We start from the raw sequence: 18,700 nt of genomic DNA on the forward strand, positions 1-18,700 counted from the left end.
TAAGGTGGTTCTGACAAGTGTCGTCGGCATCTTCATATCCGGTCACATGGGCGGCAAGCCACTCCCATCTGGTCACTAGGGCGGCAAGCCACTCCCACAAAGGAGGCCACACCCACAGAGTAGGTTCAAACTATTTTTGAAACCCACCCCTGGACAGAAGGCACACTGGTGCGCTCCCTTTATGGACCTCTTAGGAATGGGGGGAAGGTCAACAGTAGACAGTCTTGGGTTAAAATTATGGGGGTTTGAGGATGTAACAACAGAGTCAGGTAGAGCATTCCAGGTGTTGACTACTCTCTTGCTGAAGTTGTATTTTCTGCAATCAGGTTTGGAGCAATTTACCTTGAGTTGGTATCTATTTTGATACAGGTTTGGATGGGTTTGAGATTCTTGAATGAGTTTGAGATTCTTGAATGGGTTTGAGATTCTTGAGTGTTAAAAATGATTTTAGGAAGCCCCGTTTCTGCTTTACCAAATCGAGGGAAAACTTAAAAGGAATGAAAAGAAAATTTTGGGGGGGAAAAGAAGGCTGTGGTTTTACCAAACTAGCCATTGTTTGAGGTGAGCAAGTATCTCCTATAAACTGAGAATCCACTTTAAGAAGTAATTACTCAGGAATAGGTTCACGGTGGAGTTTGGCCTGTGGAATATCGTTTTGAAATCTTCGAAAGTAAATTTATTTTAAAAGTCTTAGCAGCCCATTCGCAGATTCGGCTTCACATTTTTCAAGAAAATCGGTATGCTATCCTAAGTTAAGGACTACCTATATCCCAAAAATGTCAGGACACACGAAGTTGAAGTCAGGTAAGGATCACTGTTTGGCTGACTTCTCCCCAGTTTAATGAAAAGAAGGACTAGAGGTGACATGATAACAGTGTTCCAATATCTCAGGGGTTGCCCTATAGAAGAGGGAATCAAGCTATTCTCCAAAGCACCTGAAGGCAGGACAAGAAGCAATGGGTGGAAACTAATCAAGGAGAGAAACAACTTAGAACTTGTCTTGACAAAACAATCGGTGCAATAACTTGCCTCCATAAGTTGTTGGTGCTCCGACACTGGAGGTTTTTAAGAAGAGATTGGATGACCACTTGTCTGAAATCGTACAGGGTTTCCTGCTTAAGAAGTGTGTTGGACTAGAAGACCTCCAGGGTCCCTTCCAACTCTGTTATCTGGTTACTGAATTTGTCCTTTTTCAGGATCACAAGGTATTCTGAGCCATAAACTAATAAAATAAACTGAGTTTATATGATATCTCAACAGATGAGAGTATTTTACTCATTGCCCTTGGTTTTTGAAGTTAAGCAGAGTCTGGTACAGTTAGTATTTAAATAAGACACCAACAGCAAATTTACCACCTAGAAGTGGAAAAATATCCATTGTGGCCCATCAGCGGAACCGGTGGTGGACAATGAGGAGGTTGGGGAGGTACATGGGCCCATCCTGGAGTCTGGGGAAGGCTCTGACGAGTGATCTGTGTCAGAGGCAGAGATGGGGCCGGGGCTATCTGACAGTTATCAGCTACCTTTGGAGTGAGACATCAGTGGGGCAGAAGAACAGCTGGAGCCTGTCCCCGATGTGCCCATGTGCAGAGCTGCCAGGAAAAGGGAACAGCTAAGGAACAAGGGCCAACTCGGGAGTAAAGGCACAGGTGGATGGTGAATGACCCCTCCCATATGGAATAAAGAGGAGCAAAAGGGGAAGGGAGTTTGCAGGAGACAATTAGTTCAATTCATTAGGGTGAGGATCTGTTCCTGACTTCTCGCTAAGTAATTGCTGCTACAGCGTGGCGTTTGGAAGATATCGGCCTGGCAACTCTCCAAGCCTGATAAAGGTCTGTAGTTGTGAAATCTGATGAAAGACTGTTTGCCGGGACTTTGCTGGAGAGGAATTCCCTTTAACCTAAATAAAAGAGGTTTTATCGGAACAAGAAGTCTGCTTCATGATCTTGGGAAGTCTAGGTCGGAACAATTATCATGCAATGGCACACCACTTCTGTATTGCCACCAGAAAAGAAAGGACTATTCAGTCTCCTTAATTGAATTTCTCCTCCCATTGATCAAGAATTACTTTATTGGTCTAAGGCAGTGTTTCTCAACCTTGGCAACTTGAAGTCCTGTGGACTTCAACTCCCAGAATCCCCCAGCCAGCATAGCTGGCTGGGGAATTCTGGGAGTTGAAGTCCACAGGACTTCAAGTTGCCAAGGTTGAGAAACACTGCTCTAAGAGATTATATTGACGAAAACATTAGCATTCATTGTTCTTTGGAGAGAATGTCGATGCCGCCCACATGGGGCTATATAGGGACATCATCAGATGTTGAGCTGTGACCATGACGAGGGTGATGATGATGATGACACCCAAACTAGATGATTCTCCATTTCTGCTTGACTGAAAGACAAACGGTTTGCAAATTTGTTAGCCAGCTCTTCTGTGTTTGAAAGGCCAGGCGCCTGGCTGGCAGGCCTGATTCAGGAAGGGTGAAGTCCAGTAAAGTCGAGAGAGCGAAGCTATTCTGTGAATGACCTTTGATGAAGGGCTCTAGGCCCTTCAGTCAGTCAGTCAATCAGCCAGCCAGCCAGACCAACAAACAAACAGCCTGGTCATCTGCTCAAATGCTCATGATGGGTGCAGATGTGAGACTCTGAATGGGAGCCCTTTGCATTCACAAACACCTGCAGGGATTCCAGGAAGCCTCCGAATGTCTTCCACTCTAATGCATCCGGAGGTGGGGGGAAGGATTCCTGCCCCAAATGGACACAATGCTGGGATCCTGGGAGATGCTGGATAGCTCAGAGAGGTCAACTCGGGTCTAGGCCTCGGCCGGGAATGGAAGGACTCTTCCGATGTGTGTTTTCGCCACCCCCCGCGGAGAAGAACACTGCAAGCGTGGAGGCAGGCCCTTCTTCAGGATTCCCAAAAGGCCTTGCACCTGTTTGGAAAGAGAAGGAGAAGGATTCTTAGTGGAGCATTTCAAGCAAATATTGCAAAGGATGATGGGGTTTCTTTCCCCCCCCCCCCAATCAAGTTTTTTAATTTTATATGAAATAGATCTATACTAGTCTCCCTTTATTTATTTATCAGCTCAAATGCAACACAAAGGTAACAAAAAAAGGGCAACATTAAAAATAATGGCTTTCTGTCTGGATGGTCTCTTGGGATGAGCCGATAGACAGAGAAAGGAAGCAGTAGGCTTCCTCCCATATTTGGGCATAATAGGGGTTGTGACACAATGTGTGTGTGTGTGTGTGTGTGTGTGCGCGCGCGCATGCGCGTATATATATATGTGTGTGTGTCTGTGTCTGTTTCTGTTTCTGTGTGTGTGTGAATAGTGTGATACCTGGGTATCATACATCTTGATACAAATAGACATAATATTGTTAAAGGTAAAGGTTCCCCTTGCACATATATGCTAGTCTTTCCTGACTCTAGGGGGCAGTGCTCATCTCTGTTTCAAAGCGAAAGAGCCAGTGCTGTCCGAAGACGTCTCCGTGGTCATGTGGCTGACATGACTAAACGCTGAAGGCGCACAGAACGCTGTTATCTTCCCACCAATGGTGGTTCCTATTTTTCTACTTGCATTTTTACACGCTTTCGAATTGCTAGGTTGGCAGAAGCTGGGAGAAGTAATGGGAGCTCACTCCGTTACGCGGTGCTATGGATTCGAACTGCTGAACTTTTGATCAACAAGCTCAGAGTCTAAGCCACCGAGCCACCACGTCCCTCATAATATTATTACATTTCATTTTCTTTGTTTCAAATTGTTTAAACACACCTAATAATACTGCCCTTCAGTTTATTAACCTCCCTCTTGTTATTATATATCTTGTTATATTAATATGTATATACTATTGTTCCCCCTTATTTCTATCTCTATTTTAACTTTTTTTTCCTATCACCGTAATATTCAAAGATGTTCCTTTTCTATTTTCCATCTTTCCCCTGCTCTGTTATTCATATTTCCCTTATTTAACTCTTCACATCTGTTTATATTAAAGTTTCATCCTTCATCCTTTCATTATTCAATGTTTCAATGTACAGTTCTAGTACCAATCACAATCATTTAAACATATGGAATAAATCTATTCATGTTCTTTCCAAAGGATGATGGAATTTCAATACCACCACTGGCCCTTCGTAGGAAGGAAGGGAATTTGGAACTCCTATTGTTAGTTTCTCCTGGACAGTAGGGTATGCTACAGATAGCCCTCGTCTTACGACCACCATTGAGTCCCAAATTTCTGTGGCTAAGTGGGACAGTTGTTAAGCCAACTTTCCCACATTTTATGCCCTTTCTTGGCACAATTGTTCAATGAATCACAGCAGTTGTTAAGTTAGTACAATACAATACAATAATACAATAGCAAAGTTGGAAGGGACCTTGGAGGTCTTCTAGTACAACCCCCTGTCTAGGCAGGAAACTCTATACCATTCCAGGCAAATGGCTATCCAACATCTTCTTAAAGACTTCCAGTGTTGGGGCATTCACAACTTCTGGAGGCAAGCTGTTCCATTGATTCATTAATCTCACTGTCAGGAAATTCCTCCTTAGTTCTAAGTTGCTTTTCTCCTTGATTAGTTTCCACCCAGTGCTTCTTGTCCTGCCTTCAGGTGCTTTGGAGAATAAGTCGACCCCCCTCTTCTTTGTGGCAACCCTTTAGATATTGGAAGACTGCTATCATGTCTCCCCATGTCCTTCTTTTCCTTAAACTAGACATACCCAGTTCCTGCAATTGTTCTTTGTATGTTTTAGCCTCCAATCATCAAGACAATACAATTGTCTTGAGTTTAGAATGAGAAAAGAAAGGATTCAGAAAGAAATATAATAGACACTACAGGTAGTCCTCAACTACGACTAGTAGCACGGTTGTTAAGTGAATCTGGCTTCCCGACAGAGTTTGCATGTCAGAAGGTCACAAAAAGTGATCACTGGGACAGTGTCATAAATACATGCTTGAAGAGATTATTACACAACCAATAGAATTAAAACTGGAACTATTCTTATTAGAAATAATTACAGGGAATTATGAGAAAAAAACCAAATACCTAATACTACATGTACCCTATTTTTCGGAGTATGAGACGCACCAGAGTATAAGATGCACCAAGATTTTAAAGAGGCAAATTTTTTTAAAAAAGTTTTTGCTCTCTGCAGACCTCTCCAAAATGGCCCATTTTTCACAAAAACGAGCCTTTAAAAAAAACTGGCATGAATAGCCTTTAGGATGCTTGTAGAGTGCTCCTGGAGGTGCCCCCCCCAAAATGAGCAAAAAACAGCACAGTTTTTGTGAGAACAGGCCCAGTTTTTGTCAAAAAAAAGGGCATGCATAGCCTTTAGGAGGCTTATAGAGTGCTCCTGAAGGCTGGGAGGGCAAAATTGAGCAAAAAACCCGGACTCTTTTTTGCTCATTTCTGATAGATAGATAGATAGATAGATAGATAGATAGATAGATAGATAGATAGATAGATAGATAGATAGATAGATAGATGATAGATAGATAGATAGATAGATAGATGATAGATAGATGATAGATAGATAGATAGATAGTTAGATAGATGATAGATAGATAGATAGATAGATAGATAGATAGATAGATAGATGATAGATAGATAGATAGATAGATAGATGATAGATAGATAGATAGATAGATAGATAGATAGATAGATAGATATGATGGAGATAGATAGATAGATAGATAGATAGATAGATAGATAGATAGATAGATATGAGAGAGAGAGAGAGAGAGATGCATAAAGTATATATGTATAGACAAAAGAAACATAATTGATATTTAAAAGATGTAGAAGTGTTGCAAAGACGATATAGATGTACATTAAAAATAAAAATATTTTTTAAATAAATAAATAAATACATGCCAGTTGCCAAGCATCCAAACTTTGATCACATGATCACAGGGGAATGCTTGCAGTCCTAAGTGGGGGGAAAGTTCATATGCCACTTTTTCCAGTGCCATTATCACTTTAAATGGTCACTAAATGAATTGCTGTAATTCATCGAGGACTACCTGTACCAAAGAAGAGAAAATGAAAAGTCGTCCCATTGTGTGATCCCATTGTCTGTCTCCCTGGGCCAAGAGCACCAGCCTCTTGAGTCGGACATGAAAGGACAGGAAAACTCTTGACCTTTATTTGGGTTGCAAAAATCCCATTGGTCACTAGATGGCAGCAAAGAGGTGCAGAATATGCCAGTTCTTTGATGTTCCTCTAGACTTTCCCCCCTTTGCTATGGTTGCTTTGCATAGCTATTGTGCCTTAGTTTGCTTTGGTATTAAACAAGATAGGTGTCAGAATTGGAAGCCATCTTTTGCCTTGGTCCTTCAGGCCTGCCCCAATCTCTGTGGGAAAACGGGAGAAGGGAGGGTTATAGGGAGTATGGGCAATATACAGTCTAAATAACATTCCTTTCTCAGAGAGTCCAGGACACCATGCCCTGCAGCTGTGATGGTGTGACTGGGAGACATCTCCAGTTTTGAACAGTGCCTGATTGGATCATGCGACGGATATGTGGGTGCTGGGCAGGGACTTGAACTTTCAATTGGGTGGGGAAAACCTGGAAGCTTTCAAATTTGGGTTTTTCCCAGATGTGCCAATATCACACCTGTAATAAAATGGAACTTTGAGGGAACTCAAGCCTCGGAGTCTTCTTTTGTTGGGGTGTGTTGCTTGGAACCCTGATATTAGGAGGGACTTCGTAGCTTATAAAATAATCATAATTTAGGACAAGTAAGATAATAGAGACTTGTAATCAGTGAGAACTTGGAGGTATTCTTAAGGTTGGACAAGCTGGGAAAGAGATTGCTTTGAGGCATGGAAGTTAGAACCCCGAGATTCAGCAAGTGTGATCCAGAAGATCTCCCGTGGCACGACAAAACCGCGCTCCACTAAAGCGCGCCCGATTAAACCGCGTCGCTGACGTCATCAGCAGGGCGACAACAGCAACCGCAGAGAAAAAAGGGCACTTTAAATAGCGCTTTGAAAGCAAGCCGATTCAAGTTAAGGTAAGGCTTAGGTTTAGGGTTAGGTTTAGGCTTAGGTTTAGGGTTAGGTTTAGGGTTAGGGTTAGGTTTAGGGTTAGGTTAAGGGTTAGGCTTAGGTTTAGGGTTAGGTTAAGGGTTAGGATTAGGTTTAGCGTTAGGTTAAGGGTTAGGTTTAGGGTTAGGGTTAGGTTAAGGGTTAGGCTTAGGTTTAGGGTTAGGTTTAGGGAGGTTAGGTTTAGGTTTAGGTGTTAATTTTAGCTTTAGCGTTTACAGCGTGCTTTTTTCTCCGCGGTGTTGTCGCGCTGTGATGACGTCAGCTATGCGGTTTCGTCGAGCGCGCTTTAGTCGAACGCGGTTTTGTGGTGGAACCAAGATCTCCTACATCATTTGGCATAGCCAAAATGTGGGACTGAAGAGGAGCCATCGTCCCCTCAAAATAAGATCAGTCTGGTCCAAAGGGAAATGGAAACATTGCCCAGATTGTTCTCACACTGTCAGATCCTTGATTTATTGCACATTTTATGAGGTTGTAGCCATAATTTATACAACTTCTATATGTCTATGGAGATTTTCAGTCATCCAGGTCATGGTTGTCCCAAAGGTGTTTTGTTTTTTTTAAAGGCAACTGGACTTTGTTTTTCTGTCTTAAATATGTTTTATTTCCATTTCATTTTGTACAGTCACATATATACTGTGCATAACCGGGGCATATAACATTGAACAATAAACACAGCCCTCCCTCTTGTCAACAATACCCCCCAAAATACAAACCCAATATACCACCGACCCTCCATACACCCTTTCTTTCGCCCCCCTCCAACTTTCTTTCTTCCCTCCAACATTCCCCTCTACCCTACTTCCCCTCCCCCTCTATCACTCCTCTCTCCCAATACCCTCCCTTCCTTCTCATCCTCCCTCCAATCCTCTCTCCCACCCTCTCTACCCCTCTTTCTTCTTTCCCTCTACTCCTCCCTTCGGTGCATTTCTACTATCTATCAATATATTCAGCTTGTCCTATTTTTACACTAAAATTAAAGAGCAACAGTATACCAGTGCAATCATGTTACTTTAAAATGGACTTTGTTTTTCCTTGAAGATGTTTCGCTTCTCATCCAAGAAGCTTCTTCCATTCTGACGTCCAACAAGCTTCTTCAATCAGAACTGAAGAAGCTTCTTGGATGAGAAACAAAACGTCTTCAAAGGAAAAACAAAGTCCGGTTGCCTTTGGAAAAATCTCCTTTGGCACAACGTCTATAGGAGAAATCCCATTGGTTCAAAGGATCTACCGCATTTTTCGGCCTATAAGCCACACTGGAGTATAAGACGCACCAAGATTTTGAAGAGGCAAATTTAAAAAAAAGTTTTTTCACTCTGCAGACCTCCCCAAAACAGCCCGTTTTTTGTGAAAATGGGCCTATCTTTTTTCCCCCAAAAAAAGATATAAATAGCCTTTAGGAGGCTTGTAGAGTGCTCCTGGGGGTGGGCCTCCCAAAAACGAGCAAAAAACAGCCTGTTTTTTTGTCAAAAAAGGGCATGCATAGCCTTTAGGAGCCTTGCAGTGTGTTCCTGGGGGCTGGGAGGGGCAAAATTAAGCAAAAAACAGCCCGTTGTTTGCTTATTTTTGCCCTCCCCAGCCCCCATGAGGACTCTGCAAAGCTCCTAAAGCAGTATTTCTCAACCTTGGCAACTTGAAGATGTCTGGACTTCAACTCCCAGAATTCCCCAGCCAGCGTATGCTGGCTGGGGAATTCTGGGAGTTGAAGTCCAGACATCTTCAAGTTGCCAAGGTTGAGAAACACTGTCCTAAAGGCTATGCACGGCCATTTTGGTGAAGGGGGCAGCATTTCGGGAGGCCAAAAATGCTGTATTCAGTGTATAAGATGCACCCAGATTTTCAGCCTCTTTTTTGAGGGGAAAAAGGTGCATCTTATACTCCGAAAAATATGGTACTTGCAAATAAATGGACAAAGAAATCCCCCATTTTTTTCCAGGATTGTGAACTATCCGGATCCTCACTTTTCCAAATGCCATCTGTCCTAACTCTGTCATTCTTTTTCTGATACACATTTGTCTCTTTTTCTTTTCTTTTTTAAAAAAAATGCACATATCTTCCTATTTGGCAAGAATACACACAGATACAAATATACACACCGCAGAGCTGTGGTTGGGGTTCTATTTTCGGCTAGTGGCTTTTCCGATTCCCTTTTTTTAAATTAATTATCCCATTTTCTCAGATGCCACCCCTGCTGATCTCAGCTGCTCGTGACCAAGTCACTCCTTCCTTGGCAAAAGCACACACGGTTTCTTTCAACAACCGCTTCCGAAGGTTTGTGGGATGCTTCATTCTGCAGCTGCCCCCAGAACTACACCACCGTCGCACCCCTACTCCAGGGGACCAGTTTGATCCAAGACTCTTCTTCTCTCCCTGACACACAAACACACAAATACAGACACACACATTTACTTTAGATTGTCTAGCATCCCCACATGTTGCCTTTCTTTCTCTATTCAGATTGTGCCTACATTTTGGGTCCCTAACAAAGCTGTTCCTTGGACCTCAGAAGTTCTGAGAAGCAGGACTGGGAGGAAGAGGAAGAGGACTGGGAAGTGGGGGAAGAGGAGGAGAAAAGGAAGAGAAGGGGGAAAAACATAAATGGAGAAGGAAGGAAAGAGGAGGAGAAAAAGGAGGAGGAGAAGGAGGGGAAGGAGAAGGGAAAGGGGAAGAGGAGGAGGAGGAGGAGGAAGAAGAAGAAGAAGAAGAAGAAGAAGAAGAAGAAGAAGAAGAAGAAGAAGAAGAAAGGCAGAATAAAAAAACTAATAAATGGAGGAGGAAGGAAGAAGGAGGAAAAAGGAGGAGGAGGAGGAGGAGGAGGAGGAAGAGGAAGAGGAGGAGGAGAAATAAAGGCAAAATAAAAAACAAATGGAGAAGGAAGGGAGGAGGAGGAGAAGAAGGAGAAGGAGAAGGAGGGGAAGGAGAAGGGGAAGGGGAAGAGGAGGAGGAGGAGGAGGAGGAAGAAGAAGAAGAAGAAGAAGAAGAAGAAGAAGAAAGAAGAAGAAGAAGAAGAAAAGAAGAAAGAAGAAGAAGAAGAAGAAGAAGAAGAAGAAGAAGAAGAAGAAGAAGAAGAAGAAGAAGAAGAAGAAGAAATAATAATAAAGGCAGAATAAAAAAACTAATAAATGGAGGAGGAAGGAAGAAGGAGGAAAAAGGAGGAGGAGGAGGAGGAGGAGGAGGAGGAGGAGGAGGAGGAGGAGGAAGAAGAAGAAGAAGAAGAAGAAGAAGAAGAAGAAGAAGAAGAAGAAGAAAGGCAGAATAAAAAAACTAATAAATGGAGGAGGAAGGAAGAAGGAGGAAAAAGGAGGAGGAGAAGGAGGAGGAGGAGGAGGAAGAGGAAGAGGAGGAGGAGAAATAAAGGCAAAATAAAAAACAAATGGAGAAGGAAGGGAGGAGGAGGAGAAGAAGGAGAAGGAGAAGGAGGGAAGGAGAAGGGGAAGGGGAAGAGGAGGAGGAGGAGGAGGAGGAAGAAGAAGAAGAAGAGGAGGAGGAGGAGGAGGAGGAGGAGGAGGAGGAGGAGGAGGAGGAGGAGGAGGAGGAGGAGGAGGAGGAGGAGGAGGAAGACTGGCATTGTCCACTCCAGAGGATGCCAAAAACTGCCCAGCGGCAAATGAGAAACTTTTGGCTCCCAAAGAATGAGCTAGCTTGTTTGTTCCTTCCATGCAGCTGCTTCTTTCCCTTCCCTTCCTCCCTCCCCTTCCCCCCCTTCACCCGTTTCTTTTTTTCTTTCTTTTTTTTTGGTGGTTTATTACACACAAAACCTTAATGAATGGAAGCCGCTGTTCCACAGTGCACCCCACTTACAAGACAGCTCTCCAAGCCCACCACAGACTCTGACTCATCAGCAGCAGGGCACCACCATCAAGAACGCTCCCTAGAAACCCGGGAGGATAAAAAGGGGGTTTGTTGGAAGCTGGCTGGCCCTGCTGAGTTTTCTGCCTGCGGGGCCTGTTGATGCCATAGCTGCGTTGCTTGGGTCTTTGGCCTAATAAGGCAACAGAAACAAAGATTGTTCCCTGGTTGGAGAAGACAACTGGGCCCAGGTTCGGTGGGGGGGGGGGCGCAGTGGCGCACGGCACCCGTCCAAGCGGGATTAAGGCTGCGAGGGCAACTTCGGGAGGGGGGGGGCAGCTGGAGGGCAGAGGGGGCTCCTCCAGTGTGGAAGGAGCCAATTCAGACATAATTTACGATCTGTCACTCCTCGTTAGAAGCAGCTGCCATTAAGAGTTAATTGTTGCATTGTGTGCTGCGTGGACTGATAAGATTTCTGTAAGCTGCTTACATGTTATCGGACATGTTATCATAACTTGGGACTAACGAGGAGAGAGAGAGAGTAAAAGGAAAGTGTTTACTAACAAGGTGGCTGTTGTACTGAATGGTGTCACTGGTGCAGCTCAAGGCCAGCTGAAGTCAAGCTTCCTTCTTTTTTTGTTAGATTATTATTAGAATTTTTTTTTAATCCTGCCTTTACTGTTTTTATAAGTAATTCAAGGCAGCAAACATACATCGTACTCTTTCCTCCATCTATTTTCCCCACAGCAACAATCCTGCGAGGTGGGTTGGGTTGAGAGAGAATAATTCGTGCAAAGTCACCCGCTCATGCCAAAGGCGGGACTAGAACTCACACATCCCCGGTGATTGGCCAGCCAGTTTTCATGCCGTAAAGACAGGGCTAGAATTCATATGCTCCCAGTGATTAGTCCAAAGCCAGTCAGTTTTCATGCCTAAGGCGGAATTAGAATTCACAGTCTCCTGGTGATTGGCCCAAAGTCACCCAACCAGCTTCCATGCCTGAGGTGGGACTAGAATTCACAGTCCCCTGGTGATTGGCCCAAAGTCACCCAATTAGTTTTTATGCCTAAAGTGGAACTAGAATTCATAGCATCCTGGTGATTGGTCCAAAGTCGCCCAAACAACTTCCATGCCTAAGGCAGGACTAAAACTCACAGTCTCCTGATGATTGGCCCAAAGTCATCCAACCAGCTTCCATGCCTAAGGTGGGACTAGAATTCACAGTCTCCTGGTGATTGGCCTAAAGTCACCCAATTAGTTTTTATGCCTAAAACGGAACTAGAATTCACAGCGTCCTGGTGACTGGCCCGAATTCACCCAAACAACTTCCATGTCTAAAGCAGGACTAAAACTCATAGTATCCTGATGATTGGCCCAACGTTACCCAACCAGCTTTCATGCCTAAAATGGGACTAGAACTCACGGTCTCCTGGTTTCCAAGACAGCACCTTAACCACTATACCAAACTGGCTCTTTTTAAGGTGGGATTTTGAAGAGCCAAGGTGGCGCAGTGGTTAAATGCAGCACTGCAGGCTACTTCAGCTGACTGCAGTTCTGCAGTTCAGCTGTTCAAATCTCACCGGCTCAAGGTTGACTCAGCCTTCCATCCTCCCGAGGTGGGTAAAATGAGGACCCGGATTGTTGGGGGCAAGATGCTGACTCTGTAAACCGCTTAGAGAGGGCTGAAAGCCCTATGAAGCGGTATATAAGTCTAACTGCTATTGCTATTGCTATTGATTTTGCCTCGCTCCATCAGGTTCAGCTCAGTATTTTCTGTCCAGAGAACCTCCATCACTCTTAGGCCATCCCTCTCAAGAGTGCCAGAAGTAATGTGTACATCAAGCATGATGCAAAAATTAAACCATCCTCCTTTTCTGCACATGAATTTTTTGGCACTTTCTCCAAAGAACTGTGTTAGTTTAATTCTTCCGTTTTTCATCTCACAATTACCCATTTAAGGTGGGGGGGGGGACTCAGCCAGCTTCCTCCACCCCCTTTCGACCTGCCACCCTGGCTTTCAAGAGATACAGCAAAACGTCCTCTCCGGCACCACACACACCCCAATCCTTCTGACAGATGATGGCAGACGAAGGCTTCTCCCATCCCAGAATGGGGTAACCTGTTTGCTCATGGCATGTTGTTCCGTGATCATATTACGCCCACCATGCTTGCCTGCGAAGCAGGGGATTGGCGTTAAGCCTGCACTCTTCCTTCTTAAAGCTCTTAATGGAAAAGGCCTCGGATGCCTGAACGACCTCACCCATCAGGCCCGGGCTTAAGATGATCGAGGCCAAGTCATTATTTACTGTTTCAAAGACCTCGCCATTCCTCAGTCGGTAAGATTGCAGGCCTTGTGCCGGCTTCCCCGCTGTATAAATTCACCCCTGTTTTATTCTTATTGTGTCCTGATTCCTGTCAGTGTCATTTGCAGCGGAAAAGAGAAAGCGTTGGGGGAAGAAACAGATTGGATGAATGGCCCACAAATAGGGGGTGGGGGGAAACTCCAGTTCTGGTCTCTAGATCAGTTGTGATATTCAGCCGGTTCGGACCGGTTCGAGTGAACTGGTAGTGGCAACTTATGGTGGTCCGCCCACCCACCCCACCACTATGCCATCCTATTTAGTCATGTTTCCAAGCTACATGCTTGTGTGAAAGCCGCATGTGCAAGCAAAGCACATGCGTGGAAGGCCACATGCATGTGTGGAAGGCACATTTTCGGTGAACAGCAAACCAGTGTTAATCCAGAAGTATGTATGTATGTATGTATGTATGTATGTATGTATGTATATATGTGTGTGTGTGTGTGTGTGTGTTTATTTGTGCTGATAAATAAACAAAGGGAAACTAGTATAGATCTATTTCAAGCTATTTAGCTCTCATCAGCTAGCCATGCCCTTACTGGGATTTGAACCTGGGCTATATTACATACTAGGCAGACATCTTAGCCATTAGGCCACAGGCTCTTATCCGTTATCAGCGAATAGTTATGTGTGTGTGTGTGTGTGTGTGTGTGTGTGCGCGCGCGCGCACGCATACACACACACACATATATATGTATATACACACACACACACACTTTCCATTACAGACAGTCTTCAACTTACAACTACAACTGAGCTCAAAATTTCTGTTGCTAAGGGAGATGGTAGGTAAGTGAGTTTTGCCCCATTTTACGATCTTTCTTTTACTACACTTGAGGTAAAATTCCAGAATAGAATAGAATAGAATAGAATAGAATAGAATAGAATAGAATAGAATAGAATAGAATAGAATAGAATAGAATAGAATAGAATAGAATAGAATAGAATAGAATAGAATAGAATAGAATAACAGAGTTGGAAGGGACGTTGGAGGTCTTCTAGTCCAACCCCCTGCTTAGGCAGGAAATCCTACAAAACTTCAGACAAATGGTTATTCAACATCTTAAAAACTTCCAGTGTTGGTCCAGGCCGAATTTAGATGAAAAGAGGCTATTCCACTTATGAGGCCCTTTCACCTCCCATTTTTAAGTTTGTAAATTACATGAGAGACAATAAAATACATCATTACTGTGATATATGTCAATATATATCAATATATATATAGCTGGCCTCCCGACGGAGGGCGGCTCTGCTCTGCGGCAAAGGCAGCCAGGCCAGCCGCCTCCCCTGCTGCGCTCAGCTGCCCGGCTCGCCCCCCTCGCCCTCACCTGCCTGGCCGCTGGTGGGCTCTGCGTCGACGGGGCGGCTACTGGGAGTGGCCACACCTCTTGCCCGACCGCCGGTGCCGGGAAAGTGGGCGGGCTCCCCAACTGCCGCGGCGCTGGAACGATCTTAACCAATACATTTTTATGTTTGTTTATTAGTCATATGCGTAGAATTTCTCCTTATTTTCGGTTCAGTGTTTTAGTGTTCACTGTTTTTAGAATAGTGTAATTTTAATTTTGCTAACAATTTGAATGTAGGCCCCTCTTGATCTTGAGGCCCGAGGCTGAAGCCTAGTTAGCCTATAGGAAAATCCGGCCCTGGTGTTGGAGAACCCCACAACTTCTGGAGGCAAGTTGTTCCACTGATTAATTGTTCTAACTGTCAGGATTTCTCCCTAGTTCTAAGTTGCTTCTCTCCTTTATTAGTTTCTATCTATTGATTCTATTCTATTCTGCTCTGCTCTGCTCTGCTCTGCTCTGCTCTGCTCTGCTCTGCTCTGCTCTGCTCTGCTCTGCTCTGCTCTGCTCTATTCTATTCTATTCTATTCTACTCTACTCTATTCTATTCTCATGGTGTTGCTTTCTGTTCTACAGAGCCTCAGTAAAAGACCAAGGACAGATCAGATGCACATCATCTGATCCCAGAAGGAAAACAAAAACTAGATAATGGCCTAGTTAAATAGGAGCCAGGATTTGACCAATTTCCCCCACCCTATCCCACTCCTGTCCACCTAATGTTCTGCTCTCCACCTAAATCAAGTATGTCAATTCAAAACCTTTCCAAGGGCGTCAAAAGTCTGGAATTGCCAAAGTTGCTACAGGTTACAATTCCAGTTAATCCCTCTCTGATCTGCGAGCAATTGAGCAGAGACAAAGGTGTTGCCTGTTCACTTTGGGAGGCCAGAATGAGGAAAGAGGTTTGGTGCGAAGCAATCTGAAAAAAGCTTGCGAGCTTCTTTCATGATGTCAGAGAGAATCCACGTGAAATGAATAAAAGAAAGAAATCTGGGTCCCTGCCTCTCCAGACTTCTCTGCTTTTAGGCAATGCTGTCCCTTTAACGATTCCAACCCCCCCCCCCCCCAGGGATTCAGCCTTGCCTTGGTGGGGAGGCTTGAAATGCTGGAGCACCAGGGAAATGCTTGCTTATCTTTTTTTTTGCATTGCTTGTTCAGTGCGCAGTGCTGAGCTGACAAATCCACCTTTTCTCATAGTTCACTGACTTTGCCTGTAACCCGTGGCAGCTCTAGAAAATTGACACGTTGGCAAAATGCGACCACTTACGCAACTGGAAGCAACAGGAGCATGCAAGAGTCGCCCAACAACAAAAAAACGACGAGTGGGCGGCATAAGCTTCTCTTCTCGGAGTGGGTCTCTGCAAAATTGACAAACTTATCTGGGTTTTGCAACAGGATCCCCTGATTGTATTTACCAGGCTGAAGAGAATGCTTTATTTTATATAACCTAAGTTAAAAGATGCTTGATCCTGGGGAGGAAAACTGTGGCAAATCTAGACAGCATACTAACAAGCAGAGACATCACCCTGCCAACAAAAGTGCGTATAGTCAAGGCTGTGGTTTTCCCAGTTGCAATGTGCGGCTGTGAAAGTTGGACCATAAGAAAAGCTGAGCGCCAAAGAATGGAGGCCTTTGAACTCTGGTGCTGGAGAAGACTCCTGCGAGTCCCTTGGACTGCAAGGCCATCCAACCGGTCAGTCCTAGAGGAGATCAACCCTGACCGCTCTTTAGAAGGCCAGATCCTGAAGATGAAACTCAAATATTTTGGCCACCTAATGAGAAGGAAGGACTCACTGGAAAAGAGCCTAATGCTGGGAAAGATTGAGGGCAAAAGAAGAATGGGACAACAGAGAAGGAGGTGGCTGGATGGAATCACCGAAGCAGTCGGTGTGAGCTTAAATAGACTCTGGGAGATGGTAGAGGGCAGGAAGGCCTGAAATTGTCCATGAAGGGATCATGATGGGTTGGACACGACTTTGTGATAAACAACAACAATAAAGTTGCATTAACAGTCAAGTGAGGTACTATTACCACTCTATAAAGCCTTAGTAGGACCACACCTAGAACACTACATCCAATTTTGGTTACCACATTATAAAAAAGATGTGGAGACTCTAGAAAGAGTGCAGAGAAGAGCAACCAAGATGATTAGGGAACTGGAGGCTAAAACATACGATGAACGGTTGCAGGAACTGGGCATGGCTAGTCTAGTGAGACCGCCTGCTGCCAATTACCTCCCACAGACCCATTAGATCTCACAGGGTTGGCCTCCTCCGGGTGCCATCTACCAGCCAATGCCATCTGGCTATTACCCGGGGGAGGGCCTTCTCTGTGGCAGCTCCGGCCCTCTGGAATGAACTCCCCGCAGGGATTCGGACCCTCACCTCTCTCCAGGCCTTCCAAAAATCCGTCAAAACCTGGCTTTGCCGGCAGGCCTGGGGATGGTGAGTTCCCTCCCCTCTCGACATGTATGGTTGTGCGACTGTTGCCTATTTTTATTATTTGTATTTCGTTTTTATGTTCCCCCTTTCCCCCTTTTGAATTGTTCGCCGTCCTGAGTCCTCCCAGAGAAGGGCGGCATACAAATAATAAAATTCTATTCTATTCTATTCTATTCTAGTGAAGAGAAGGACCAGGGGAGACATGATAGCAGTCTTCCAATATTTGTGGGGCTGCCACAGAGAAGAGGGGGTCAAGGTATTTTCCAAAGCACCTGAAGGCCAGACAAGGAATAATGGATGGAAACTGATCAAGGAAACTGATCAAGGAAATAAGGAGGCATTTTCTGATAGTGAGAGCAATCAACCCATAGAACAGAAGTTGCCTTCAGAAGTTGTGGGAACTTCATCACTGGAAACTTTCAAGAGACTGGACTGCCATCTGTCAGAAATGGTGTAGGGTCTGCTCGGGCAGGGGGGTTGGACTAGATGACCTACAAGGTTCCCTTCCAACTCTGTTAATCTGTATCTGTATTTTCCATCATTATTATGTTGTATGGCTTTCCCCAATTAAGTTGTTTTCCAAGTATGATGAACTTCAGTACTGATAATCTCTGTTCAGCATGATAGGGATTATTTGGGGAGTTGAGGGTTCTTGGTCGAAAAGAGCTCTCTGATAGAGATAGTCTTCAGCCTGAGACAGCAACCGAGCTCAAAATTTCTGTTGCTGAGCAAGACAGATGAATAAGTGTGATATTCCCCCACTTTATAATTATACAATTATATCGAAGGATTTTAAGAGAGATTGGACAGCCTTTTGTCTGAAAAGTTACAGTATTTCCTGCTTGAGCAGGGGGTTGGACTAAAAGACCTCCAAGGTCCCTTCCAGCTCTGTTATTCTACTATTATTTTACTGTAACGTTTCTTGCCACAGTAGTTAAGTAAACCAATGCAGTTAAGTTAGCAACATCGTTGTTAAATGAATCTGGCTTCCCCATTGATTTCCCTTTCCATTGTTCGAAGGTTGCAAAAGGTGATCACATGACCCCAGGATATTGCCACCATCATAAATATGAACCAGTTGCCAGGCATCTGAATTTTGATCACATGACCGTGAGAAAGTTGCAGGAGTCATCAATGTGAAAAATGATCGTCAGCCACTTTTTTTCAGTGCCGTTGTAACTTCCAACGGTCAGTAAACAAAAGGTTGGCAACTGATTCATATTTATGATGGCTGCACTGTCCTGGATTCTCATTTTGTGACCTTCTGATGAACCAAGTCAAGGGGGGAGGCAGATTCTCTTATCAACCATGTTACTAACTTACCAACTGCAGTGATTCACATAGCAGCTGTGGCAAAAGGTCGTAAAATAGGGCTAAATTCACTTAACAACTGTCTATTTAACAACATAAACGTTGGGCTCAATTGTGGCCATAAGCTGAGGAATTACCTGTTGTTGTGGCCCACCAGCGGCCCACAGAGCTGGCAGCAGATTCGGACAGTGAGGAGGTTGGGGAGGAACATGAGCCGGTCCTGGAGTCTGGGGAAGGCTCTGATGAGGGCTCTGCGTCAGAGGCAGAGAGGGGGCCAGGGCCGTATGCCAGTTATCAGCTGCCTTCGGAGTCAGACATCAGTGGGGCAGACGAACAGCTGGAGCCTGTTCCCAGTGTGCACATACGCAGAGTTTCCAGACGAAGGGAACAGCTAAAGAAGAGGGGTCTA

General features: G+C 44.5%; 1 long non-coding RNA gene across 1 annotated transcript in view; it reads right to left on the minus strand.

Moving 5' to 3' along the window:
- Nucleotides 1-2,208: 2,208 nt before the first annotated feature.
- Nucleotides 2,209-18,700, minus strand: part of LOC148043534 (uncharacterized) — a 134,193-nt gene continuing 117,701 nt past the window's right edge. Inside the window, exon 3 of the long non-coding RNA XR_015698091.1 lies at nt 2,209-2,929. This is a non-coding gene — a long non-coding RNA (uncharacterized LOC148043534). The remainder of the gene's footprint in view (nt 2,930-18,700) is intronic.

This window comes from Thamnophis sirtalis, unplaced genomic scaffold, assembly GCF_051295495.1.
Source record: "Thamnophis sirtalis isolate CommonGarterSnake01/CBP01778 unplaced genomic scaffold, rThaSir2_p1.2 scaffold_11, whole genome shotgun sequence".
NCBI classification, from domain to species: domain Eukaryota; kingdom Metazoa; phylum Chordata; class Lepidosauria; order Squamata; family Natricidae; genus Thamnophis; species Thamnophis sirtalis.